The sequence below is a fragment of the Mus caroli genome, unplaced genomic scaffold, assembly GCF_978045245.1.
Source record: "Mus caroli unplaced genomic scaffold, Mus_caroli_1 scaffold_12, whole genome shotgun sequence".
Classification (NCBI taxonomy): Eukaryota; Metazoa; Chordata; class Mammalia; order Rodentia; family Muridae; genus Mus; species Mus caroli.
The window spans coordinates 29,536,945-29,545,539 of NW_028227267.1; the positions used below are offsets into that span (position 1 = coordinate 29,536,945).

Here is an 8,595-nt window from a genome sequence, read left to right on the forward strand (position 1 = left end):
TGTTCTGTGCTCTGGAATAGGCTGGTAAATATTTCATACATTTGCTAACATGAAAATAAAATTTCATACAATTACTAAAGGTTGTTATGGTTGTGGTTATGCTCATTTAATGTAAAGTACAAAAAATTAGGAAAATGCAGTTGTTTCTGTTTGGATTCACTTTCACAAAATATTTTAGACACACACAGACACATACACTCACAGACACACACACACACACACACACACACACACACACACTACACACATACACTCACTTTTATGTTACATCAAGAATACATCGGTCCCTAGAGGTCTTACAGGTATCAGATTTGCATCGGTAGGCTGCAGAAAGCCTATGTTATGCTCAGTGTTCTGACCTGTGAACATCTGAATGCTTTGATTAGTGACATAACATTCCCTGAAAATAAGTGAGCCCAAGACAACCACCACTCTGGGACCAAACAGGCCCAGATGGTCTTCCAGGACAAGGAGTAAGCTGGAGACTAGAAAACCCACGCTGGGACCTTGGGCCTGGGTGGGAATGAGCCTTAGATACAAGGAGCCATTTAAACATGCCTGGGAAGGACCAGGCCTGGAATCATGAGAGCAGGAGAGATGGCTCTGGCCCTCACCAGCTACAGCACTCAGGAGATCAGGCCCTGTACTCCACCTCGTAAGTACAGTAGAGCTGACCCTGGTTTCAGGCCAGGTACAGTTGAGCTGTCCCCAGGGACATGAGTGTAGGAGGTCTGGCCCTGCAACTTGTCTGACATGCAGTGACATGGGTGAAGAAGAGATGCCCCCTAAACCCCTTGCCACCTATAGCAGGCAGGAGATCTGGCCTCCTCTTCATCTACTATAACACTTAGGAAAGAGGGCCCTGAACCTCACCTTGCAGCTTAGTAGAGCTAGCCCTGAATATAGAGATTTCAGGTGAGCCAGTCTAGAGGGTATTAGCATGGGAGAGCTGGTGGTTCAACTTGTCTGCCATGCAGCATCGTGGGCAAGGTAGAGATGCCCTCCCCTCCCCTTACCACTTGCCACCAATGGCAGATTAGAGAGCTAGCCCAGGGGTCAGGAAAGCAGGAGAGCTGACCCTAACCCTCATCTGCTGCAGCACTCAGGAGAGCAGGACCTGAATCTTACCTACACAGCACAGCAGAGTTGACCTGGAAATGGTGTGTGTGTGTGGGGGGGGTGCTGATAAGAAAGATACCTGCAAGTCAGACTAACTCACATGCCTCTCAGGCCCACATTCAGGGCTCTTAATTGGCTCACTCCAACATCTACTCTATCAGAGAACTGCTGGAATGCAGGAAAGGCCCAGTCCTATAGATCTCCATGACACAGGGCAGCAACAGTATGCCTGACATGAGTCCATGTGAGGTTCCAATATTCATAGAGAAGCAGAAACCAGAGGCCTCACACTGGAGCAAGGAGTCACTGTAAGTGAGTGAACATTTATAAGCAAAGTATAAACAGAGGGTACACATTGTGCTGCACAACTTCCACATGACTTTTTTCCTCTGTTGGGAGGAAAATAGCAAGGGAGAGGATGGGTACAGGGGACAGGAGAGGATTGGGATGTATGATATGAAGTTCACAGAGAATGAGAGGAAAGGTCTTTTTTTAAGTTTACTGATTTCTTTGGCAAAAATTAAAAAGGAAGGAAGGAAGGAAGGAAGGAAGGAAGGAAGGAAGGAAGGAAGGAAGGAAGGAAGGAAGGAAAAAGAGACAAAGAGAGAAGTCATTCCATTTACTCCCTTTACATGGGCCAAGAGACAGTTTTTGTTTGATCTATTACAGTGAGCACAGTAAACTATAAAGCCTATTTAAATAAATTAGAAGTTGACAGTTAAAGTATGAGGTGATAGCACACAGAGTTGTGTTGTAACTCCAGAGACCTGCTGAGCAGCTATGACTAGGGTTCGTTCATTGTTGTCAGATACTGGTGATGTGTCAGCATATGTACGAAAAGGTAGATTAGCTGCAAGAACCAAACACCATGGCATACAATTTAAGCATATACAGTTCTGAAAAAGTCAGAAAAAATTAAGGATACTAGATATATTTGATTCATTTTGATGCAGTAATTGTACTTTTAAAAACTCTATCAAGAAAATATTTCTAAATAAATCCAAGAAAATATTTATCTGCAGGCATTCGTTGCAATGCAACTTCTTTGTGAAAATTAATATTTAAAATTATGTGCTCAGTAATTGCAAAAAAAAGTTTATATTGTCCCCATCTGTTGCAATATTTGTAGTCTCTAAAGTTATTTATAAAGAGATAGTAATAACACATTATGTAAAATCAAATATGGGTAAAAATTAATTGCCCACAAGTGAGCCAGTGAACACTGAAAAGGAGTTTGCTGAAGTGTTGTTATTGCTTGTCTTTGCAATTGTGTGATTTCGGGCAATATTTCTTCTGTTTTGTTTTCTTTCTAAATTTCATAAAATACTGGTTTTAGTACAGGAAGACATGAAAGCATATTAACTTATGGGAGAAAAAGAACAAGGAATTAATTTCCCCGCCCTTCATTTTGACTTTCAGAAGGCGTCCACCAGAGTAACTGAGTTGCATGGCATGCATTGTCAGAGACTTGTTGGTGAGTGAGGTAGAGTGTCCTCATACCTAGCTTACTAAATTTCGAACATCTAAATGATTGATAGATTTCATTGTCGTCTCCCCCCCACCCAGTATCCAGAATAGAGTCTTAATTCTAAGTAAGTACTGTCATATACAGAGTGACACTGAGGGATACTAGCCATACTCACTCCACCCTTTCAAGGGGATCTTGAGTTTCAGTTCCCTTTGCATGGCTATGATCCAAGGCAAGAAAAAAAAATCACATTGCATCCCATCACTGTACCCTGCTCAAATTGGAATTCAAATGCTTTATCTCTCAAAGGCCCAAGTAACCCAAGGTTGAAGTCAGCCAGCATAAAAGTACACACCGATTGGGGCAAGATACAGACAAACTCAAGAACGCACAAAGGCTGGCGCAATTTGCCATTTCAGAGTGGAGTCCACTGCAGTCCCACGTGATAACCTGAAGCTCCTTCCCTACAAAGATGATGTTCACCGCACACTCTCCTCTCATCCTGAAGCCAAAGGCATACTTTGTACAGCTCACATTTCTGCAAATTGGTGTCTATTTGTAGCTATTTGGTTTATTATAACTGGTCCAGGGACAATTTAGAGCAGACTTTGGCAGGCTCTTATGATAACAATCTGCCCCATGGTGCTCCTTATGGAAGACACCTGCTTTGCCAGGAAGATGCATTAGCTGTGGGTGACTGAGTAAGAACACAATTAAGATGTCAAAGTTTCTGCCGGACCCTGCTGGGTCTGGGCACAGTAAATCTCAGGATTCCTGTTTCTTCTATTGGCCATAATGCCTGCCAAGTCAAGGGACCCTGGTTCCATGCTTTCTACATTCTGTGTCAGTGATCATTATTAAATATACGGTTTACTTTGGAAACCTGGTCCCCTGTTAGTTTTGTCTGTCTAGCTATTAATCCCTCATTCCTTCCAGGTTCATTCTAAACCCAAAGAAGATGTAGAAAGCTATGCAGAACAAAACTAATAGCAAGAAGGCAGAGGACAGCCTAGTCAGCCATCAATGGGAGGAGAGGCCATTGGTCTTGCGAAGATCATAAGCCCCAGTACAAGGGAATGTCAGGGCCAGGAAGCAGGAGTGGGTGGGTTGGGGAATAGGACAGGGGGAGGGTATAGGAAGCTTTGGGATAGCATTTGAAATGTAAATGAAGAAAATATCTAATAATTTAAAAAAGAAGTCACAGACCTGCCAGAATGGGCAGTATATGGGACCTGTCCTGATACAGCATGATTGCCTACCTAGGACAAAGCCTCCAGTACACTAATAGGATATTCACACTAAGATAAAGAGAAAGGTGTCATTTATCTCCTGAGTATACACATGTCCCTGGAGGTATAGAAGGTCACATACAAAACTTCCTGAGCCAATAAACCATGTTTTTTTCTCCCCTCGCTCAGACTTTCCCACAAAGGTCTACTCTCCACTTATAATCATGGTAAGTTTCAGATTAAAACAAGAAATGGTGAATGATTCCTATCCTTGATTTTTTCATCTTTCACCAGTGCCCAAGACTGAAGCCCATACCTCATCTAACTTTATAGAACATAATGTGGTTTGGTTGAAAAAGCACAAACTTTAGACTCACACTCACATAGCTACAAATTTAACTCTGGCCTTCTCACAAAACCATATCTCTGTACCAGGCACAGTGTTGCTCTTTGAAATGTGAGCTAAATAAAATTATATCTGTAAATATCTCATAATATCTGAATAGTCAGCTGTTCATCCATCATGTATGCAATCATTTACAAGGTCATCTGAGACTCTTCTCAAGGCCCATCTCTTTAAAAGTGATTTCCTGACCACTCACTCAAAAGTCTTTGGCACCTTAGTCACTCCTGAGCACCTCACCTTTTTCTCTTAGAGTAGACAAGAAGATGTCTAGCTGGCTTTGTGGTGGGACAGAGCTTCTAGAAAGAAGCACAAGCACATCATGGCTAAGAACAGGGGCCAGAAGTACAGAATTGGCTTTGATTTGTAGCCATAATATCCCAGGCTTCCGGTGGGCATCTAAATAGGGAAGGAGTTTCAATGTGTTAGATCATACTGGACCCTCCCATTCTAGACTCTTCAGTGGTGCCCCAGGGCTTTCCTACAGACATCCAACACGACACAGAAAAGAAGAAGAAGAAGAAGAACACAACAACAAGATGTATCTATTTTTAAGGGGAGCGCTGGAAACAGAATGATCCAATTGCATGTGCCCAGCCTGAAACTGAAAGCGTAAATCTTGGAGATGTGCCAAAAAATACCTTCTGCCTATCTAAAAGCCAGATATGGCAGCTTTATTTAATATCTGTTTAACATTCTCTGTTGGAAAAGCTGAAAAGGCTATCTGCAGTCAACAAAGACAATTGTTGTTCTTTGGAGAAACAAATAAAAATGATAATTCAAAACCTCACTTGTTATCTAAATATCTACTTATCTATAAGTAGATTAAAAATAAGTACCACTTCCTTAATAAAATCCGAATTAAAAAAAAAGCTACATTCTGAATAAGCTGATTGGTATAACTCATATAATATTATTAAAAAGATTGAATACACATACAACTCAGGGGAGAAATTTTGGAACCTTAGAAAGATTGTTCGTTTTGGAGATATAGAAGTCGTGTTTTATAGCACTCCAAGAGGAACAATTCATCGTGCAGGAAAGAGGTATCATTTGAGAAACAACTCTCCTGCATAAGACAGTACAATTTCTGATGGACAAGGATATTGCTTTCTTATTTGTACTGTGTCTTGCAGCTATTAGAAAGGGCAGCATACATACATGAACACATGCCCTATTTCCATCCAATCTACACTAAGCAGAAAATATTCTCCCATGTAGGGAATGTTTCACTTATAAAAGTGTTCATCACAGCATTATTCAAACACAGCAAATAACCTGAATGTCCAATAGGAAGGAAATGATTCAATCAATGGAACTGTTCACAATGGATATTTAGGAGCTGCTTATAATAACACAGGGGAAAGCTTCTGCTATGTTATCATTATAATTTTATACTTAGGGATACAAAATTGTGTATACAGCATGATTACTGCTATGCAAAGCAAACAAAAATATTTAAAAGCCATTCATAATGAAATTGTAGGATGGTTGTGCTCTGAAACATGGATCAGCAGCAGTTGTTTGGGAATATAAGATTACCAAGGCTATTTCTGCCTCCTAACTTCCTACATTTTCCAAATATTTTAATGAGTATGTAATCATTTTATATTGAAACATCTACCAGTAATTATTTAAACAGAATAGTTAGATATCAGAAGTAGAATTAGTCTTCTCAAAATCCATTGGTAAGGCATAAAAGAAGCCTATTCCCTACCTAATGGAAAGGATCCAGTGCTCTGACATAGGAATTCTTCCCACCACTGGCTTCAAGAATCCTTGTGGATGGCAAGAGCCATGGGAAAACTCTGAAAAGGCAGGAAGAATCCTTCAGCCTAGAATTACTCATTCTGAATGTATATCATTTCTCAAAGGAGGTACAAGGTTTCCATTATGGGAGAAAAAAAAACACCTTAAAAACAAACAAACAGAAAACAGACTAGTGACCCATGACCCCCAATATTGCAAAAGACAAATAAATCGAACCATTAGATATGTTGTTTGTTTTTCTGTCTACAATTATTTCCGTTTCTTTTAGTATCGGAGCTCATTTTCCCTCAAACTTTCTCCCTCTCACCGAACATGTCTTAGTGAGACCAAGCACATTCTCTGATCAAAGCATGAGTCTGCATGTGGCTGTTTCATATCAGGGGTCAGAGCAAGCCTGGTAACCCAGCTGAGCATTTTCCAGATCAAGCTTTAGGGATCCCCAGGAGGGTTTGAAAAGAGAATTTCTACTGCCTGTGCATCGGGCTAGTCTGTTATAAGGCCAACTTTTATAACCACCTTGCCTAAATGTAGAAAACACCTGCCTGAAAAAACCCAAAGGCAAGCCATCTGAGGGAGTTTTTTTTAAATCCACAGGCAACATAGAACACAGGAGAAAACTTGGTTTCTGCATAGTTTTTGTGCTGTGATCATTTCCCTAATGGTATTTTGGTAATTTTGAGTCAGTTCCTTCCTGAGTCAATTCTACTCTTTAACTTTGCACTCCAAAACTATCAAATCCCACACTCACTTGTTGTGTTTAACCTAAATTGGCTTAGGTGGAGTCTATTTCACTCACAAAGTATCCTTATCTATATGGAAACTTAAAAAAAAAAAAGGAGAGGAAAGAAAATCCAGAGAACCTGTGTATTACAGATTGTGTGCATGTGCTTGTGTGATAAGAAGATGAACCAAGAAATACATAAAATTTTAAGTTAAGTTTACAAAGTTTTGTGAAAGCAATTGTTACCCACATTTTAGGGCTTCCTCATGGTTATAAGTGATAAAGTGAAACCCAGCTGACAGAGCTTTAACTCTGACAGTAGTTCAGACAACCACACATCGAGGGTATTACAAGGACCTGATCAACGGGACTGTCATTTTGGGGTTCTATGCCATCCATCTGTATTTAGTTGGTAGGAGACAGATGAGACTTGAATGCCAGAGTGGCAGCGGGAGTAACTCTGAGCAAGGGTAGGAGCCCAACAATGGTCTTCTTCACATTGGAGCCCATCTGAGAAAGAGGTCTAGTCAAGTTAGAGGAGATGGGTTTCAGTTAACACTTTGCTTCCTCTTGAAATAATTTGAAGAATTCCCTAGGTCTAACTTTCTGAAGTTACAGAAAGTGTATTCTAAACAATAAGAATAGTTACATTTGAACATGCATCAAACCGATGTGAGCATGCAGGAGGGAGCTCTGGCTTCTAGCTTCTAGACACTCCCCTCCTGCAATGGCCCTGAACTGGCAATCTGCACTCCTGTCCTAGCCTAAGAAATCCAGACAAGTTCCTGCTGCAAAGCTGATTGGCCCTTCCTGGTCTTTCAAAAGGAGAAGAATAAAAACATTAAGAAGCACTGGAACAAATTTACAAAGTACAATATAAATAGACTCAATGAACAAACCAATGAGGAAATTTTGAAAGTAGAGCAGAATTTATCATCAAAATTCCATATTTTGGGGGTAACAACATTTTTCAAGCATTCCCAAGTGTCTACACATGTGGGGAAGGAACACAAAGAAGCTCTGCAGGATTTAACCATAAACATGACAGAATTTGCAGACACAAAATCAGGTTACAGGAATAATTTTAATTTTGATGAAAACTGATGAAACTTGAAAAATATAGTTCTCTCCAAAGAATTTTATCTGAATGAGAGTGGTAACCCATCTTCAAGGTCCACTAAAATCAAATGGAAATATGGAAAGGATTTGACAAAATGCTCAGATCTAATGCAGAATAAGACCAGCAGGAGTAGGCACTGTGCGGAACCAGACCTGACTCACCCAGTTTGCTAAGCATTCTGATGCAGATGCAGTTGAGTTAGGCGAAGTCGTCAAGACAATATTTGACCTCATCCACTGCAGTATGATTTAGTTCTTGATATGGATGATGATGAATAAGAGGCAGAAGATGATGGTGATGATAATGAAGAAGAAGAAAAAGAAGTGGGAGGAGGAGGAGGAGGAAGAGGAGGAGGAGGGAAGATTGGAAGATATTATGAAGAAGGGGATGAGGATGAAGGGGAGGAAGAATGACTAGCACAAGATACTAATGGATTCCAACCTTCTTTAATTATTTTCTTTTTAGGTTTTAATTTCCTTCAGTTCATGGGAGCAAGCTTCTGTCATTTCTCCTGCTTCTGTCTTATACTCAGTCACCCTGGTTCTAAGGTCTCTTCTCAACACCATAGTTCTCAACTCATTTGGGGGAGGGGGATACCTTGAGCAAAATACAATAGAAAAAAATTTCAATGTGTTCACTATAAAATAAGGATAAATGTTTGACAAGATAGACATTCTTACTCTTATTTAAACTTTGCCCCTATGTACACACATATTAGGGCATTATGTGAATCCCAGTAATATGTACAATTTTCTTCTGTCCAAT

The 8,595-nt window shown here is 40.3% G+C and overlaps 2 pseudogenes; both read left to right on the forward strand.

The window, feature by feature from the left end:
- The first annotated feature begins 280 nt into the window (after positions 1-280).
- Positions 281-393, forward strand: LOC115029332 (small nucleolar RNA SNORA17; annotated as a pseudogene).
- Positions 394-7,519: 7,126 nt separating this feature from the next.
- On the forward strand, positions 7,520-8,243 carry LOC110309704 (protein SET-like; annotated as a pseudogene).
- Positions 8,244-8,595: the final 352 nt, after the last annotated feature.